The sequence below is a fragment of the Trematomus bernacchii genome, unplaced genomic scaffold, assembly GCF_902827165.1.
Source record: "Trematomus bernacchii unplaced genomic scaffold, fTreBer1.1, whole genome shotgun sequence".
In the NCBI taxonomy this organism is placed as follows: Eukaryota; Metazoa; Chordata; class Actinopteri; order Perciformes; family Nototheniidae; genus Trematomus; species Trematomus bernacchii.
This window is the reverse complement of record NW_022987648.1, coordinates 4297910-4319386: the sequence shown is the minus strand read 5'-3', so window position 1 is coordinate 4319386 and position 21477 is coordinate 4297910.

Genomic DNA, 21477 nt, shown 5'->3' with positions numbered 1-21477 from the left:
CACTATTTATTTATAGAAAGAGAAATGGTTAAGTTTGTTATTACCAGTGTTGTGAGTTCAATATTTTTAATTAATTATAGTAAGGGAACATCTTAGGAGTTAGTGTAGTGAGTTTCAGAGCAGTGTAATAATTATTTGACCTAAAACTAAATGTTTTTATGAACATGACATGGGGATTTGCTAACTTTTGATTTCCCCCATTTTACACGACACAAATGGAGGCCACTATGGGCCAAAACTAACACGTAGGTTTCTGTAGGGTTCATGGCAGACGGATGCAGTTGCTCTCAGGAGGATATATAATAAAGGTGTGTTAGCTGCTGAGCATATTTAGTGTGCATACGACACACCTGGCACAGTTTATTCATTTCACACGTAGCGTAGCGCGTGCATGTCGTCGTCCAATCCTTTTGTCAATCCTTCTTAACCGCCTTCACTTCCGAATTAGCATTGCTATTGCATTTGACTGGTCGACGATCTGTATTTGTGTTTGCTTAAATAACTCAGACGAAGCTCATGTCTGAGGTCGGAAGGTAAACAGACGCCTCATATACAGCAGGTGGGCGTGGCAGTATACGCGGGAGGTTTTTCTTCTTCTTTTTCTCTCGGTTTTTTGGCGGATTGCAACTTTAAGGTGCATACCGCCACCTACTGTACTCGCCGTGAAGTTGTTTGCGGCCTGCCAGTAAACCCAAAGCAGAAGAAGAAGTGACGTCAGCGGTTCATTTGCCTAATCCACCCCCAGGAACTCATTTTGGTGTGAACGCGATCTGCTTTAGTTCATGAGAACTAAAAGAGTTCTCATGAACTAAAGTTCTCATGAACTATTGTGGGAAAAGTACTTGGTGTGAACGCGCCTTATGATTGTGCTGTAAGTAATAGGTTTATATCTATACATTTTTTCTTGATAAATTGTGTTCCCTCTAATGTTTTCCCACACACACAGAAAGAGACAGATGCCACCAACACAGCATAATGTCTCGCATATGGCATACCAGCGTAGACATGAAAACTGGAGTGAAATTAGTTAGAAAGAGGGATGGAAGAAAGAAAAGAGGGAGGGGTCAGTGTGCAGTCTGTTACTCTGGCCCAATTAGCTGCCTCACAGAGCACTCTCAAATGCAGAGACGGAGGAAGCAGTGTACAGGGAGTAAGGCGACGACTGAAGTAGGATTATCAGGCTAATTTACTACTGAGCTGCTCACCATGACACAGCTAATAAAAATACTTTATCTCTGGCTATAAGATTTATTGAAGCGCGGGACTGTGGCAGGTTTGTGGCCAACGTTGTAGGGAAGTTAGTGAAGACATGCAGGTCTGACACCCGTAGGCAGGAGAAAAACAGCCAAACAAGGAGATCACAGCTGAGTCAGTGTTGCCCTGAATGCAGAGGTGTAAAGTCACTAAGTACATTTACTCATACGAGCATTTTGAGGTACTTGTACTTTACTTGAGTATTTCCATGTTATGCTACTTTGTACTTCTATTTCACTCCAATTCAGAGGTAAATGGTGTACTTTTACTCCACAACATTTATTTAATACCGTTAGTTACACTGAAATAACTGAAACATTGACTTTAATTCAATGTATTTTGTCCACAAATGTCAGTGTTCTTTGCTGATTTGGATGAATGAAGTGAAATATAATCAAGTCTTAAGTCATACTTTAGTTACACCTGGAGTAAATTCACAAGCTTTCAAACTAGCTGCACCTTTACCAGCTTTGAGAACACTTTAATGATCAATCATTATAAAACATATCATATATATTATTCTGAAATGGACCAATCTGCACAATGACTACTTTACTTTTGGTACTTTAAGTATATTTTGATGCTATACTTTTACTTGAGTAACATTCTGATTGCAGGACTTTTACTGTAACAGAGTATTCCTACACTCTGGTACTTCAAATTTTACTCAACTACAAGATCTGAGTACTTCTCCCACCTCCGCCCGGATGTATAGAAGAGGGACATGTTGGAGAGAGCTGGAGTCGGTTAAGAGAAAATAAATGAGGTCTGCTTGGTCATGTATGGTGTAATGAGAAAGGCGCTAAATCAGCAGCAATACTCCCCTATGGCAGCGATGGAGGTGCTGCAAAGAGAACGCTGTAGCCTACTTCTTAGATTAATTTTGCCTCGTAGAGGGAAAGAAACAGGGCACCTACTGTACAGCGTGTGTTTGCCAAATTGCACACCTATAGGCCTATATGAATCCAGCTATAAATATACACTCAATGCATGTGTATTAAAATAATTACATACCGGCTGAAGCATGCATGATGGAGGTAGAAGCACACAGAGAGAGTGCTGCAGTCCAAAAACTTGAGTTTTAAAGACTTTGATGCATTTTGGCTTTGCTGACTCCAGCAGTTGGCATTAATCAAACGACACTACAACCTGAATTGATGGCTGATGTAGTAAAAAATGTTCTGTTTTTTATTCAAAAGACAATTTGGGAATACAAATCCTAAGGGGGAGCGTTTGAGAGGAGCTAATTAATTAAACATAGAGTGCAAAAGTACAGAGAGTCATCAGGATGACATTAAAGTGCTATCAAACTGTTAACTCTGAGAAATTGTTTCACCACTCTTTTGCGAGATTGTCCTCACACTCTAAATCAAGATGAAGACTGGCAAGAGATTTAGTGACATCCATTTCAACAACAACATAAAGTGATGAGATACGATGTGACAGACACTAATGTAAGACCAACAAGTCCTCCAACTCATACGACCAAATCGGTCGATTGTTCAAGCGCTTATTACGACCTATAATCACGTTATAACGTTTTCGACCTCTAGTGCTCCCGTTGACTGCAAACGCTCCGGAGGGTCGTATATTCACAAATAACCCTCTCTGGAAAATCCTAAATTGTAGGATAGTTAGGCCCTTAAAATGCTTTTTGATTAGATTTCTAGCGAGAAGTGGAAATTGTACTTTTAGAATCCACGTCCAGTCGATATGTAGGATCTATAGTTTGATAGATATTACGAAGATTATTTGAGGTCTCGCCAGGAGAACGTGTATATGCGGCAGCGTCCATGCAAAGTTAGCGTCAACCCTCACGGGGTTAAAACAGTATTTCCGGTCTCGAAGATTTCATAATAAAACCGTATTCCCCTCACTGTCAAATTATTTTAAAGTGATATCTGCAGTACTCATCCACTAAAAAACATCAGTTTATCCTTGTTAATTACACGACATTCATTGATTGTGTACAATGCTTTTGTGTTTTTCCCATAGGTTTTTCCCTTTCGATTCTGAGAGACACATTTCTTTTTTCAGAGGTTTTGATAGGCTAAAACATTGAACTACCCATAATCCTCAGCTATCGTTGAAGCTCGGTGATTGGATGTTTTAGCCGCAATGCACGTTGGGATATGATGTTTATGCGATGTGAAATCCGAAAACATAAAAAAAATAAAATAATAATACTTTATTCTGTGTGTGCTTGCTTTTCTCTTTGAAAGTCATCACATAACGGCATTGTAATACACGGTTCGGCTGCATTAAATATTACACATCTGCCGTAGTTCTTTATTTATAGAGCCCTGATGAGAAGACTTCTAGACAAACTGGAAGAAATGCCGCCGAAACTGAATACGTGAAGTGGATCATAAATATATAAGCAATTAAACAACATCTTACATTTCTTTTCACACAATACGTCTCCTTGCAGTATCAATACTATTTTGTCTGACTTTTATATTTGATCCAATTTGTAGATAGGCTGTATTTACACCATAACGGTGCACAGCTCATAGACAGGGACTTGTAGTTTTTAAAGATATTACTGATTTTCTTTGAATATAAGAATGTAAATACTGAGTTGAGAGAATAGTCAGGGGGTTGGGTGATGGGAGACACATCTATGGAATCAGAATTTCAATAGCTTACCATTAAATGACGGATACACCTTTCTGTCTGTGATGTTTTACAAATCAGATATTAATGTGTAGAACTACAATATGTGAAATAATATAGCAATATCCTGTAAAATTATGTGAAAACATGAATAAAACTACACATCTTCAGATGTTATACATACATAAGTGTCCTACACTAATAACACAAAGTTATTATGGCATTGTATGCTGTGTGTTATTTGTAACATCTTCAGAAACTACCTTTCCAACTCCTCACCAGTTGACTGTTACAGGTCTATACAGGTTCATGGTACAATGCATAAGCTTCAAATCGAGAGAATGAAACTGTATTTTTCTTTATCGTTCTGTTTTAATTTCACAATAAAGTTAATAGTAATATTATGTTTGATATTATTGTTTTTTATTAACTAGACCACTGGGTCATGTTAAGACCATATTTTCTGTCGGTTTGGTGTTACAAATATCAAAACAATATATGTGTGGATAAAAAAATGAATCCGTCATAAACTAAACTGGAAATTATACTGGAAAGTATAATTGATTGTGTTAACACTGTACACTTGACAGTTTTTTAACCCGCACTGCCTAGTGGTTAAAGCACGTTATTGAATTCTCTTATTGAATATGTTATATTTGATGAACATTTTTTAATGTTAAGAGTAGCCTACATACAAAATAGTGGAAAAGTAGAATGATAGAAATATAGAATAGAAAATATCAAGAAGATACTGTAGTGATCTCTACAATAAAACAGTTTTGTGCACACAATTCCCAATAGAGACGTGCCATAGAACATGTTGCGAAACACAATAGCCAGAATGTATAGTTCTGGGGGGGGGGCGAGTCCAGTTTTGGATAGTCTGCCGTGGCTTCATTCCATTTCAAAGAGCTTGGTGTAACCTTGGCGCACTGCCACTCCAACATCCAAACACAGAGCTTGAGGACTAATCACGGGTTTTGTCAAGTAAAGCGGATGTTGTAGTCTCAAACGATAGCTCAGGATTATGGGTAGTGTAGTGTCTTTGGCCATCCTAAACTCCGAAAAAAATATTTGTTTCTCCGAATCGAAGGTTAAAAACACAAAAGCTTTGTACACAATTTAAATCAATCAATATTGTGTAATTAACAAGGATAAACTGATGTTTTTTAGTGGATGAGTAATGCAGATATCACTGTGTAATCATTTGACTAAAATATGGAGTGTGGACTGCTACTTGGAGAGGTCCCAGTTCACCTCCTGCCCTGCCGTGGTGCCCTTGAGCAAGGCACCGGACACCCCCCTTCCCCCCTCACTCCCATTGCTCCCCGGGCGCTGTACAATAGCTGCCCACTGCTCCTAGTACTAGACTCCTGGTACTAGGATGGGTTAAGCCAAATCAAAAGACAAGAGAATCCAATAGGGAGCAAAGAGGACGGGAAAACAAAACCTGGAAAAAAAACTGAGTTGGAGAGATGGTGGAAGAACAAGGAGTGTGTATGGTAGAAGACTAGAACACTTTTTTGAAAAGTTCATTGAGGCAGGTTTTATGAAGAGCCGCGTTGCTTTTGACGGCAGGGGATCAAAGGCAGCTATGTGTCAGCGGGGCAGACAGCGCCTTTTCAATGCCTGTCAGCTTGCTAGCATTTTAAGTAATAGTTATTTAGTGTGCTTGGACAGACACAGCACTAAAGCAGAGAGGAGGAAGAGACAGCACGGGCACAACTGGCATGCGGATTGAGCAGCACTGAATTACAGTGGGCAGTGAAGATCTATGCTGCCATTTGTGCGCTGTCAAAGGCTCAGGGGAGCCAACCGTCACTCCATCACAAAATCCTTTTGTGGATTATTTGCAGTTGTCATACTATTTTTAAGATTAAGTTGCCAATATATGCCAATAACAGCCAGTGGAGATAGACAGAGCCAGAGCTGTCTGTTAAGCTCCTCACCTGAGAGTTACAAAATAAAGAAGATCAAATGTGCTTGATCTTATTATACCTTAACTATTGGCTCCATATGGGTGGATCATGACAGAGACTAGGGTGAGGTTACTTATCACTTATCATATCTGTGAGTCTACTATAAAGTGCTGATTGGCAAATATGAACCCTTAAATGGAAATGACAACACCAGGAGGTGACAACACGCTTACCTTACCTCCTAAATATTACTTAGAGGTCATGACTGACTGATTGATTGATTAATTGCGGGTTAGTTGGTAACTTTATCCTGGAGGATAAAGTCATTCAACAGGCTTTGTCCATGTCTATTGGTGCAATAACAGTGTAATTATGGTGTAATATGTCTGTAATATTGGTGTTACATAGGTGTAATAACAATGTTATATGGGTATAGTAACAGTATGGGTATAACACAGGTGTAATAATGGTCTAATGAATGTCTGATATCAGTATAATATGTAATGGATAATGTGCAGTAGTGATGTGTCGGTCGCGAACGAGCCGGCTCTAAGAGCCGGCTCTTTTAAGTGAACGACGGGAGCCGGCTCGCGCCCGCGAACGAGCCGTTTTTTAATTTTTTTTTATTTTTGTTAAGTCATACAAGACAGAATGATATGATGATCTCCGCGCTACAGCTGCTCCGTGCATGCATGCAGTGACATGTAATATCCAAGGATTAGAGACTGTTGGATGCTGCTGTTTTGAGCATTGCAATACATTTATTTTTATTATGTTTTTTTATGATTAGAGACAGTTGGATGCTGCTGTACTGAGCATTGCAATATATTTATTTTCACGATGTTATTTATTTATGATTATCCTTGGGCTCAGCAAAGATTTGATGTCAGCTGTTGCTGTCTTTTTTTCAATAGTTAATACTGAAATAGAGCCCTGCTGTTTTGTCAGGGCCTTTTCTTTAAATATAATTTTAAAATGTCGATACAGTAGCCCCTTTTTTTAAATGTCTATGCTTACGTTTTTATAGGTGTTGCTATCTGCTTTGTGTAGCGTGGTTCTACAAGCAAGTCTGTGCATTCATTGGGTGGTATCAGAGAGATACAAGGGTCTGTAAATGCAATGAAAACAATTGGCCACAGCAAATAATTGATATTAAACATGTAATTTTTACTTTTGAATACTTCAGTACAAAGGATGTATTGAATAAGTTAAGTGATATGTGTACACATATAAATCATTAGTCAAAACAGGGCTACATTTGATTGAATTATAAAAGGTATAATATGTGGTAAACTGAAGAACCGTTTGGGAGCCGAAAGAGCCGGCTCTTCTTGGTGAGCCGAGCCAAATTCCCATCACTAATGTGCAGCGAGGCAGTCCTTATTGGAAAAGAACATCCGACAGGGACAGGACTTGACTCCAAATATCAATTGAAAATGTGTTTATTGACTTGAAAATTATCCTATTGCTTCCGCTTAGAAAAAATATAGGTGTAATACGGGTGAAATAGGGGTGTATAACTGTGTAATATGGGTGTAATAACAGTGTTGTATGGGTGTTATTTATAAAATGGCAATCAATTAATTAGCATTTAAGGGTAACATGGTAAACATTATCTACTTACATCAACATGTTAGCATCAGTCAATTTACCATCAAAATGTAATGCATTCCTAAACGTTTTAGCGATAGCATGTTGCTCAAGGCACTCGCATGGCTGTGGCCCCATGGCGAGGATTACCTTGTAAACAGGATCTTGTTATTCATGCCAGTGCAGAGGATTGGAATTCGGCACATGTTGATGTGATAAAAATTACATCAGTTTTGTAGTTGCATGATATGAAATGTATGGTCTCGTCTTGACACACTTCAAAGGAGATCCCTGTGCATCTGTTGATGCATTTGTAAATTCACTACATGTGCATGTGTTCTGTGAGATGGAGGGAAAGCTGTGGATTGCGTTTATATTCCACATGATAGCAAATGATTCATGGCATATTTATAATGAACAAACCAATCAGTGAATCCTCCTGCATGGAAGCATCTGTTTCTATAATTACTACCTCTATCATGGAGATTATTGTTTTTTCGGTACAGTGTATCGGTTTGTTTGTGGGTCTGTCAGCAGGATTGCACAAAAACTACTTTTGCGATTTTCATGAAACTTGTTGGAAGGGTGTAGCATGGGCAAAGGAAAAATATATTTCATTTTGGAGCCAACTAAAATCACACGGCTGATATACACACAGTATTTAACTTATGGAAGCGTTCTTAGCAAAGGTCTGAGCCCTCCATGTGCTGTCTAGTCTTTGTTCTTTATCACAAACACCACGCTACTGTATTTAAAAGTTACATGTTTTTTTAAAGAACTGGGAGGCTGCTGTTTTAAGGTAGTTAAACACATACGTTTGAGTCTGCATGGGGTCTGTGTACACAGCAAGGAGAGAGTCAGCGGTCACACATACATGTCATCTCCTCAATGTGAACTCGCTGACCCAGCTGAGTGTGGCAGGGTGGAACCTCATCTTTGTGTCCAGTGTTTCTGATGTTAAACATGCAGTATTATTGAACAGGTGTTGGCCTGTGACAGCAGTCCACACCCCTCTGCAGTGGTTACAACTGTAATTGAGATTTCCAGATTTGACAAAAAGGGTTCTTGAAAGATATAATATTTAATATTCCATACAGTTTGCAGGATGCTACATGTGAAAACTTCCCTACTGTCATGACCTGGCTTTTTTTCATTTTGAACAAACTGTAAGTATTGTTACCTCATGTATCATTATAGATGGTTCATAATTATACTTTCATGCTTACTTGTTTATGTTCCTTCAGATAACCACAATCTCTCAACACAACATAACAAAACGACAACTCCAGAAGACTCAGGACAGACATGTATACGCCACCATTTATCAACATTTATAAATATTTTGTAGGCATTTATATATATTTAACACTACAGGTAAATAGGGTTAGAAAATGGAAATAAAAGATATGCAACATGGCAATTATTTTTTATATGTTTTCTGAAGTGTTAAATATGCAAATTAGGCATTCCCTATTGCTAAAGTTTGGTGAATTAGGTGAAATCTACGGACGTAAACAGACAAAGTTAATAAACACTATTAAAAAATTATTAATTTGTTCTGCCCAATATTATGAAGACATGTTATTTATTAGCCCAAACTTGAAGAGGGTATTAAAACTAGAGAATGCAATTCCTGAAGAAATTGCTAGTGGGAATGCTTTATGCTGAAAAGCTGATGCTGAATTGCTATGCTGAAATGTAATGTGTAAGAAGAAAGTGAAGAATTTAGATTGAAATGACACATGAACACTGGGGGCTTGAATGTGTGATGAGAGAAGAAAAGAAAGTAAAAAGGCTTGGAAAAGCAGCATAATATTTGAACTGCAAACTTTTGAACTAACTTGATGACATCCTATAATACGCTTAGATGCGTTGATGGCTGCATCGTTACCAAACCTGTGAAGTTTGGGCCGTTTGGAGCATTTTCACTGAAGTTATGAGAAAACCGTGTTTCATGGTGAGCATTGTGTTGCCATGGCAACGGCATTTGAAGAAATCTCAAAACTGTCCCGTAGATGTCTTCACGGCTGGACTATTAGCACACATGTGAAGTTTGAGCACTTTTTGAACATTTTCATGGGAGTTATACATTACACTAGGAGGTTACATTACTCTCTCTCTTCTCTTGATCGCCCTCTCTCTTCTCTTGATCACCCTCTCAATCTTCTATCGCCCTCTCTCTCTTCTCTTGATCGCCCTCTCTCTTCTCTTGATCGCCCTCTCTCTCTTCTCTTGATCACCCTCTCACTCTTCTATCACCCTCTCTCTCTTCTCTTGATCACCCTCTCTCTTCTCTTGATCACCCTCTCACTCTTCTATCACCCTCTCTCTCTTCTCTTGATCGCCCTCTCTCTCTCCTCTTGATCGCCCTCTCTCTCTTCTCTTGATCACCCTCTCAATCTTCTATCGCCCTCTCTCTCTTCTCTTGATCGCCCTCTCTCTTCTCTTGATCGCCCTCTCTCTCTTCTCTTGATCACCCTCTCACTCTTCTATCACCCTCTCTCTCTTCTCTTGATCACCCTCTCTCTTCTCTTGATCACCCTCTCACTCTTCTATCACCCTCTCTCTCTTCTCTTGATCGCCCTCTCTCTCTCCTCTTGATCGCCCTCTCTCTCTTCTCTTGATCGCCCTCTTGATCTTCCATGGAAACGCATCTGAGGGAAGCGTTTCCATGGAAACGGCATATGATGACACCCCATAATTGACGTAGAGCTGTTGAGGGCAGGACCATTAACCATTATCTGAAGTCTGCTGCTCTGAGCATGTCAGTTGGAGTTATGACATCATCGTGTTCCATGACACAGGTGTTTATATTTGAGCTAACGAGGTGTCCAGAGATCAAAGGTTTCCATTGTTCTGAATGAGAGATAAACCTCTTACATGTGAACGTTTTGTTGAAGAACCGTAACAGATATCGGTGAAATTTCAAAGCGTGAAGCATCTCAAGGACCTTGAGTATCTGAAGTGTGCTTTTTGTGTACTTTCGGGTCAATAATGTGGCCTTTTTGGCAGATTAACTAAAGGTGTGTGGCTGCTGCTGTGAGGAAATATCAGCCTGAAATTACAATGGGTTTTAATGGAGACATGTTGAACGTTTTTGTCACTTCATGCCCTCAAGAGGCATTTTGTTTAATTATTTGTTGCTTAATTATTTGTCATTTTTCAAGCTACGAGATGTTTTCCTACGTTTGTCATGAAAAATTATGTCTCAGGAATGTAGGGTTTGGGAATTATGGCAGTTTAAGAAGAAAATATGAAGGCAAATTTCAAGATTTCCTACACTCTAGCTGTGACATCACGCACTCTAGTTAATGTTAAAATCTGAAGAAGGCCTCTGTACCAAGGTCTGAACAATGTTTAATATCTCTAAAAGTAAGAATCAGATTTAAAAGTTTTGTTACACGAATAATGTCAGAAAGATGTGTAACATTTTAAAGTTGGAATGAGGAGTGAAAGTATGAATGAACAGTTAGCAGTTGAAGTCGCATGAAGATTTGTTGAAGTCTGAAGAATTTCTCCATTGACTTCAATGGTTAAAAATGTGATGAATTATGGGATGTATCTCTGGAATTATGAAAGTTATGAATGATAAAAGTAATAGCCATCGATTCCCGACCGAGCTGAACGTTTTGATGTTTGAACGGAGTTTCTGCGATGTTCAATGCGGGAGGAGAAGGCCGGCAAAATAACGGGCGGAATAATAAGAATAAAAAATGTTGTGCGTAGAAGAACAGATAGTTGGAATGCTGTTAACAGCATTCCCACTAAATGAACAATGTACCATATGTTTGCCTGTGGAGTCTCAGCTTGAGTTTGATCACATTCATTTCCTTTTGTTTTTAGAATATAAGCAACATATTGACAGCTCGTCTAGCCTTCACTCTTGTGTCCAGCCTTGAGTAAGGCAAGGTTACATAACTGATATGAATGTGACAGCAATATGTAACCTTTACTGTTTTTCTTTAAACACTCGTAAAGATAATAGTGATATTTATTCTGGAACCGACTTCTTGACAGCGTATTCTCTGAGTTTACATTGTCAAGGTTTCAAATGTTGAATAAACTTTGATTGACGGTCAAGCCTTCATTGGACAGTGTTATTGTGCAATAAACATCACACAGTAGGGCAACAAAAGGCCAGTGATTTGAGGAAGTGATTTGAGGCAGGAAGTGAAAGGAGAAGGCCTTCAGTGGTGCTGTATCGATGGGGTAATGGAGAATGAAATTACGTCTCTCAGGTCATCACAGACGGAATGAGGGCAGATAAAAGAACCTATTCTGAGATCAGCCATGTGAAGAGACAGGGCTAAGTCACTCAAATTCATGTTTACCCCACTGCAGAAATGTTTGTCTTAACAACGCGTTGAATAAGACTATTGAAACAAAGTGATGTTGCCAACAACTCTTAATATTTTGACGATAGCAACACCATTGTCCCTCTATTGAGAGACATTCTTGTTGGTAGATGTTATTCTGCAATGAAGACATAGATTGTAATGGGCAGATTTTGTTCTTGATGATGAACCCACAGAGGACCCTCAACTTAAATAGCTTGATTTAGCATCTTTAAAGCGGCTATATTCTACTTTTTGGGGTTTTCCCTTCCCTGCAGTGTGTTATATACATTTGTGTTCATGTAAAGGGTCTGCAAAGGCTAAAATCCCTGTGTTTTACTCCAGAGGGAATTTATCTCCCCCTTGCCTGAAACACCTACATTGGACTCCTTTGTTTTATTTCCGGAACATAGTGATATCTCTATCACATAGGCAAAGGGGCGGGACATCTCTAAGCAGTTGACCAATCACAAAAGAGCCGGCCAGCTAACCAATCATACCAGACTGGGCTCTGGTTTCATACCAGACTGGGCTCTGGTTTCAGACACAGGGTAAAAAGAGGTGCTGCAGCACAGGCAGTATGAGAAAAATAAAGAGCTTTTTGAACATTAGAGCCTGGGGACATGTCACAGTAGTAGGGATGGGTATCGTTAAGGTTTTAACGGTACTACTACTTTTATCGATACCGCTTATCAGTCCGGTCTTTTAACGGTACTCTTATCGGTTCTTTTGGAGAAAAAAATAAGGTAAACTAACTAAACAAATTGTGAACAAAACTAACGTTGCTTTTTATTTAAATTAAATACATAATATTTCACATCAAAAGAAACAACAATGTGTAAACTGCCCCGCCCCGTCGCAAGCAGGCGGGGGAGAGAGATCTCTCGTCTGGATTGGAAAGATCGAAAATACTAAAAATAATCATAGACGCATTTTGCATATTAGAAACAGAGTTGGCGACACTAAAACTGCAATATAATGTTTGTGTAGCAATAATACATATGTCATATATGTTTTAAATGTCTCCAGTACCGATAAAAAGACCGATAACGTTGGAGCTTAACAGTACCACAGTCTTTAATAATTCAGCCCCGGGGCTCGTTTAATACCGGGGCTCGGTACCCATCCCTACACAGTAGAGTGAAAAAGGCGCAGGTGTGACTGCTCTACAACAACATTGTATGACTTTGTGACCTCTTAATGACTTAAATCATAATTCAGTTCATGTCTGTCCCCTCTGAAACATTTGATCACGAAATTCATGTCATGCAGACCCTGAGGGCTTAATGCTGATCTGTGTTTGCTGGTTGTGTAAAGAGGCCACATTTTTCCTACACATTAAACTTTGTATCTGAAAACCTAGTGTAATATCTTGTACATGTACTTGATTGTAATAGACTACTGACTGACTTTTGTACTGCTTTCTTTAGCTGTCAAGGCTTTGAACCATAAACCTAAAATACGCAGCCACAGTAGTGTCATTTTAAGCTGATTGAACAACTAATGATCAACTCTGTCTTTTATTTAGTGAGAACTGTGGCATTGATTTGTTCCTTTGAGGCCAAGGATGACCAAATAGCAGGAACCATCTCTTTAAAAGTTTCGTGTCTGACATAACGGCCCGTCCACACGGCGGCGTGCGTTGAAGCTTCAACGCTTCTGCCCATTCACTTTGATAGGGGTGAAGTCACGCTTTGCCAAACTGCATTGTGGTTCCGTCGCTTCGCTTTGCTCGCGTTGCTCGCTTCAAAAGTTGAGCAATGTTCTACTTTTGAAGCTTCGACGGAAGCATCAGCCAATCAAATCATATGCCAGTACAAGCTCTAGCCAATCAAACCGCGTGCTTGTGTGTCCGGGGTGGGAGATTCATGTGATTGGTTGTTGGTCGAGTTTCAGACACGCCCACCGGCAAGCTTCAACGCACGCCGCCGTGTGGAAGCTGCGTAAGCCTCAGAAGGTATGCTTTGCTGAACAATGCAAATCTTTGTCAAAGTTTCCCATTATTAATAAGTGGCCATACAGAGATAGAAGCTTTGAAATGTGCAGTGAAGAGCGGAGAGGAGAATGAAAGAAATGTAATGTAAAAGCCGGCCAGTGTGAGGATGATCAAAGCATCTACAAACTGTGGATCAGACTGAACTGACAGACGAGTATCTTTGTTCAGGCCAGAAAATGAAATAATTAATCATGTACTTTAAAGGATTAATATTAGGAATAATAATCAGTATCATACCAAAAAAAGGAAGCTTAAGGGAACATGTTCTTGTTAAAATGTGTACAAATTACCTGCTGCTCCACAGTTTTCCCACAAATATAAGATAAGATATACTTTATTGTTCCCAAAATAAAAATGTTCTTCGTTACAGCAGCATGTTAAAACAAAGGCATTGCACATCGTTTAAGAAATAAAAGAGTAGAAAATAAACAAACATAAAATATAAACATCTCAAAATAGCGCCACCCAAGTGGCTGCCTTGTTACAGCTCTCCTACTCACCGCTGAGTAGTTTCTACTTTTTTAATATTTGAATTTATCCTACTTTGCACTATCCTTTTGTAAATACACCTCTTAAATTATTGGTGAACCATCGAAAAATACCACACCGCTTGCACTGGTTCTTACAATTTTGTGCACACTTCTGTGTCCAGGATCTAATGCGCCATGAACGGCCCATTGTTTACACCAGAGATCAGCTGTTAGCCTCTCGTAGCATGGCGATGCTAACCGGCGAAAGACCCAATATCCCCCCCGAGCTGAGGAGAAGCAGAAGGGGACTCGGTGCCGGGGCCAAGCTGCAAGCCAGGAGGATACGATACAGACCTGTCCCTCCATCCATCGTCATGGAGAATGTACTATCTCTCCCCAATAAGATGGACGAACTAGCGGCTCTGACCCGTATCTTGTAAATTGTTTAATTTCTAGTTTTTTATCTTTAATATTGTCTTCTTATGCATGCTTCTTGAGAGATATTAGGCTATATTTGGCTCTTTGCTGTAACAACTGTACATTTCCCCTCTGTGGGATGAATACACACAATGAAGGGCCAAATTATAGATAACAACATTTAAAAGTAGTATAATATTAACATTAAATGTGGAAGGAATAGCATATAAATGTCAAATGTAAAGTGTGAAGAAAAGTCTGGTTAGCAAAAGAGAAGCTATGGAGCAGTGGGTTTGCTGCCAGCCCGAGGTGATTTGTTAAACAGAGTCATATTCATATTCTCAGTGCTTGGATCTCTTCCACTTGCCACATAGATATTTTGCAACAAAAAAATATCAGAGAACCATATTGTTATGTATTAATCTGGCAGGCAAATATTCTCTGTGATTGCAATAGTCAGCTCCCTGAGAGTCAATCTCTGCTTTCTGTCATTTTCACATTAGTCCCCATCGCTGGCCCTAACAATACATTTGACTTTTTTTCAGAGAAATGCCTGCGCCTGGTAAATACTGCTCTCAACCCTTGCGAGAAACAAAGAGAGTATCTACAGAAGGAATATATGAGCATCGATCGGCCCTCGTGGCCACGTCTGGTCTCCACAATAGCAAACTATTGATGTGCTGGAATTGCTTTTGAAGGCAGACAGATTGATATAATGGTGTGCTGAGGGCCCTGAAGGGCTGCTGCCAGAGCTGAAGTCTGATTCACTGACCTTGGGTCAATCTAACCATTTGCATCGGCCCTCCTTGGTGTTTGTGCTGAGGCCGCTGAGCTAGCAGACGTGAGGAGTCCTCAGAGAGGGTCTGGAGTCTTTGAAACAGCCACAAACAGGAAATGGACCCTTATTACTGACACGGTTGATTTTTACTGCAAACTGGTTAATGCTATCGATTTTGTGCCTGCTGTAACCTGTAAAAACAGATGAGATGGCGCACTTTGAGATTGGGTTTGCCAGCATTGACTCTCCTGCCTGGACACGAGAACTGAGTCCTTATAATGGACCTCCTTACAGCCTGCAGGTGGAGTTTCCGTCTGCACCTAAATGCATCTAATGCTAAATTTCTTTTCAAAATGGTCTAAACACACATTACAATTCATAATTCACAAAAACATTACACCAAAATCGTCAAAACATCACCCTATTCTGTGTTACTCCGTTTTAGATAACTTCATTCCAACTCATTAATACAAGTTTTTACATTAAACCCATAGACTGTATATATAAATGGACGTAGTGTCCGTGACGTCACCCATAGGATTCTGCAGAGTTACAGAGAAGCCCTTAGTAGACGGAGTCGGCCACTAACGTCTCGACAGTGACGTCAGAGTCTAACTCCCGCCTGATCCAAATAAGGGCAAAGAGGCGGAGCCGAGGCGGGACCTGCTGCCACCGAGCTGGAAGTTCCAGAGCTAGCTCAGGCTAAGAAGCTAAGCTAAAGGAAACCTTTATACAAAAATACATGAAAAGTTATATTTTAGGTGTGTAGGGTTACAGACTGCTTAACAAGCAAAACATAGAACTTAAATGAGTGATGCAATGCTGAAATGTAAAAATGTGACAGTCAAAAAGCATAGGTGTTTTAATGCCATATTCACTTAATAACGCATGAACAACTTTTACAAATATTTCTATATAGTCTGTGTTGGTAAATGTCATCTACGTTGCACATTTCCTGCTGACATACATGTATACCAAGTTACTGCGTGGCACTTTGGTTTTTATAAAACAGTGTAGTTCCACTATATAAACGTTACATTCATAATCAAACGAGACAATCTGCAAGAGAATTAGCTATTTTTTGTTATTCTTAATGCTTGTCATTCACACGTTAATAAAATAAAGTAGGCTACCGATACATAGCAAAACAATTGTGGCGATGTTCAGCTTAATAAGCCTTGTTCAACATAATTTCTTTAGCTAATACTACAGCGGGCTGCAGGCGAACCAAGTCCGTGTTTCGCTGCATTCCTTGATCTCCAGTTATAACACCGGACTCCGCCGCCGGGACGCCGGCTGGAGCTAACGGAGCCGCAGAGGGCTAGCTCCGGCTGCACCACCACTGGGATAATTGGGTCCCCTTTTAACATTTGCTCCCGTTTAGCATGGGCGTCATAGCCATAGACCAGGGGTAGCCAACACGGTGCCCGCGAGCACTTAGTCGCCCGCAGGGGCAACGTGAGTCGCCCGCGGGGCATGTTCTAAAAATAGCTCGCCAAGCAAATCCAAAATTTATAAAATACACAAAACAAAAAAGGAAATGTAATTAAAATAATCTACCCTATGCATAAACGAAACCTAAATCATAGCGAACTCTATCTACTTACTACAACTCTATATCTATCTAAAACCCCTCCTCCCCCCACCCCCACAATGAATATCGACCAATCACGTTCTTGCTTGATTTGCGGGACCAGCGTTGCAGTCGGGAAGAAAAGCAATGTGGCACCTCCCTGCTGATTTTCCTTCTGTCAGAATCTACACAACACATCAGCCCCATTGAGCACAGCCTAGTCATGCCAGCCTATACAACATATGAGGAATAGAGTTTTACTGTGTGTGTTGCAACTTGCCTATATATTTATTGCACTTGACGCACACACACGCATGGCATAATTTCCACTGGGGACAGGGGGGACATGTCCCCCGCTCTTTTCGAAATCCCGTTTGTGTCCCCCCCACTTTACAAATATGTTTATTATTATTTTTTAACGCAAGCCGTCATCGCCACGGAGGAGCATGCAGCCTCTGTGAGCGAGTGAGACAGAGACAGAGACAGAGAGAGAGAGAGAGAGCTAGGGAGGGAGGGAGAGAGAGAGAGCTAGGGAGAGCACACCTTTATCTATTTAATATAGATAAAGTAAGAAATCATTCCAATGTGTACTATAGGACAGTACAAAAAACAAGAAACAGTTTGAAAGGGGAGTGATTAGTAAAATATGTATAAATAAAAAGAAAGAATGCTAACTAGGTAACATAAGATAAGAATAAACAAGTTTAAATGATTTGTTATTGGTTGTGATCACATTCTAAAGATGTTTGGATTATTGAAAAGTATACAGCTCCTTTTCATCTGAGTGTTGAGAGCTGTTTCCATCAATTCATTTGGTGCTCAAAGTGCACCAGATTGATGCATTTCACTTCAACATTTAAAAAAACATCTTCCCGGGGGTGCATGCCCCCGGACCCCCCTAGAGGATGTGAGGTCCCCCCTAGAGGAGGTGAGGTCCACCCCCAAATAAAGCAGGTTAAAATAATTAAATTGAATACATGTTATTTTAGTAAACACTGAAAACGGGTCCCACAGACCCAAACAGCACACAAAGGTTAAAGGTAAGCATATCATAATGTTAAAATGTGCTAAATATATACACTGCAAAAAACAAAAAAAAGAGGAGTAAAAGTAGCCCCTGACTTGTTTTATTTTTTGAAAGTAGCCCTCATCCTAAAAAAGGTTTGTGACCCCTGCCATAGACTATAAAAGTCTTACCCAAGGCTGAATCATAAACTAAACTGTATATATATATCAAATACAGTAACTACAACTAGCTAACGTTATAGCCTAGCAGAGTGGACAAGTTGCTGTTAGCTGACAGTGAGGCACGTACCTGTCCATCAAGGTGACCACGCCCTAATTTATGCAAAAACTTTAAGACCTAATATAAATAAAAGGGTCACGTTATAAAACAATTCACTCACCAATTCATAATCATGAAGGTGGAATCTAACTATATCCCGAATAATTTGTATTGCATCCAGGGGCAGAAGCATTTTTATTTCTGCTGTAAAGTTGGGCATTTTAACATGGGGGTCTATGGAAATTGATCCTTTCTGCAGTCATCGCCTATCGGCCAATAGATGAACTGCAGTTTGTGGCACTTCCTTCTTGGCCTCCCGGCTCTGCCCCAGAGTTTGCCGCTTGATTAAACCTTATTTTTAATGGCAGAAAATGTTGCATAGTTTGACTATAGCTAGATGAAAGAAGTTGATGGATAATTACATGCTGGTATATTTCAAAGTTCAGTCGGAACTTCTATCAACATTTACCAATTTTAGACCAAAGGTGCTTTAAAGGTAGGGTAGGTAAGTTTGAGAAACCGGCTCGAGATCGCTAGAATTTGAAAATACACAACCGGAGAAAATCTGCCACTTCCTTATAGAGCCCCTCCTCCAACACACACGAACGCGCACATGACCAACGAGGGCACGAGATAAGTTTGTGCACAGATGGAAGGCTGACAGGCAGGTAGGCCATCCAATCACTTTAGCCGGGCCGGCTAAAATGATTGGTCGTGCTTTTTACAGTACTACAGCTTCCACAGATGACATTTTTTTATGGATTTTTTGTCAAAGCACTTAAGATATTCATTGCTATCGGGATGTTAAGAGCATTCCATGGAATATAACAAAAAGTGTATCTCGAGCCGGTTTCTCAAACTTACCTACCCTACCTTTAAGTTTAAACAAAACAGCCATAATTCAATGTAAGAAGTGATAATTTATTTTTCATTCAAAGAATGTATGGAACCATCCATGTTATTTTTGTACTAATTAGTTGAAATAACCCCTGATTCTGACAAAAAAAAAACATTAAATAATTGCTCATATTTGACCCAAGGACAACCGAAAGGTAAAGCCACTTCCATAGTTGTGTTTCCTCAACAGGTTCCAGACTGTGGCAGCTCACTGGTTGTGTTGCTAGATGTTCTTAAAAAGTTATTTAAGGTAATACGTGTATTTCCCAAAATGTCAAACTACATCTTTAATTTAAAGTAAATTTAAATTATGTTTTCATAACGCATGCTATGCTGTGCTTTGAATGGGCTCTGTGGCGTCAACTCCGATTAATCTCAGAGATGAACCGTCATGTAGCAGAGACTCGAAGCTGGGACAGGAACACGTGTCATTTTGCGTTAGTTTGTCTCGGAGTGATTGCTAGAGTGTTTGTTGCTCTCAGCAACTCTCGCCTTTTGTTGTCTAACTTCTCTGTGCCTTTGTTTTCAGCCAAGATGTGTAAAAACTAAAGTCACACCAGCCAAGAACTCATATCTCAGGCAGCTAACCGTCATAGAAGGTGGTCTGTTTTGTTTCCTGCCCAAATGAAAGCACAGAATGAAAGCTCTGACCTTACACGAGGTGCTCGACGGAACAGAGCTCACAAGATTGTTTTCAGCTTCAGCTCCTCTAGTCTGTCTCAGTGTATTTCTCAGATTTTATTTTACCTTATTTACCCCTCTTTTGATCTCTCCACATCTACCTGTCTCTGTCTGCACATGGTGCCGTGTAGAGCAGCGTGTGACTTGATCCAATTCTGGATTACATTTAGCTCCTCTGGGCTTGTTTCTCTTGTTTGATCTTTATACCTTCCCCTCTTTTCCTTCTATTCTCATTACACATGATATACATCTTGACGAAATAGAAGGTTTTCTTTTTTTTAAAGATATCCTACATTTTTAAGACACCTGACGTCTATATCTCATCGAATCCTAGGTATGTTTAACATTACATTATCAGATGTTTTCGCAAGCAACAGACACTGATGTAATGTGATTTAAGTGTATGAGGAAATACCTGAGCAATATTGCCCGGTTTGGCGGTTCAAGCTAGTTATAATACCAGGAGCAAAGTCTCCTTGAGAAAAAGTTTGAAGTGAAAGAAATCTCTCCTGTGCATGAGAACAAATATCTATTTTAACCTGTATGAATTCTTAGACGGGAAGCAAAGGCAACATAAATAACATCTGCTCCAGAAGAGATGGCGGTGTTTTCATGCCCAGACGTGTCTGTGTCAGGCTGCTGACAGAGTTAAATTCACAGCAGCGCCCCTCAGTAACAGGAGAGCTCTCATGTCTGCACCATGCTGCCCAATGGGCATCCTGTATATATAAGCTGTGTGTTGATCTTTTCTAAAATATATCACATAAGTCCATAAGAGAGCTAATGACATGTCGTGTAGTTTTGAACCTGAGCCTTTTTTACTCCCACGCCTGATCAGTGAAGGAATAACTAAATGATCGTATGGTTTACTGACTCCTTGTTGAGAGACGGCATGTTATCATTTATTTCAGGTGCCAGAATTCAAAGTTTCAATATATCCTCACCCAAAAAAAATGATATTACATTACCCACTTCAACCCCAATTTACCATAATCTCAGCGTGGAGAAATTTGGCTGAGGCTTTTATCCAAAGCGACTTACAATAAGGGCAAAAACCATAAAGATACAAACTCCGAAAGGAAAGTGCATATATATTCACTTCAAGAAAGTCATACCGTAATAACTGCTGGTGAAATTGTTACAAGAAAATGTGTTAAATTCACTTTTTTAAGTGTTTTTAAAAAAAAGTATTATTATTATTATTTTATTGCCATGGTACAATCGAAAAAGATGGGTTTTCAGTTTGCGACCGAAGATATGCAGAGTTTCTGCTGTCCTGATGTCCATCGGGAGCTCATTCCACCATTTTATGGATACAGACTGACTGGAGACCAAGGGACAGCAGTAAGAACCATCACTATAACAGAACTCATGATCATGAGATAAGATAGTGTGCGATATGATAAAGGCAAATGCTAACCCCTAACCCTAATAGCATACAGAGGGTTTAAATGTGTCAATGTTCATGACAGTGTCTTTGTCAATGCTTTAGCTAAGTGTCGGACTTCATGCAAATAATTCAGAAGTCATGTTATAATAAATTGAGAAAAACCCTCTGATTTCTCTTATCAGTTTACAATGCTAAAAAATAAAATAATAGGTTCATAGGTTAATAATTCAGGTTAGCAACAGAAAAACACTCATGATTGACAGTTTAAAAAAAAGGT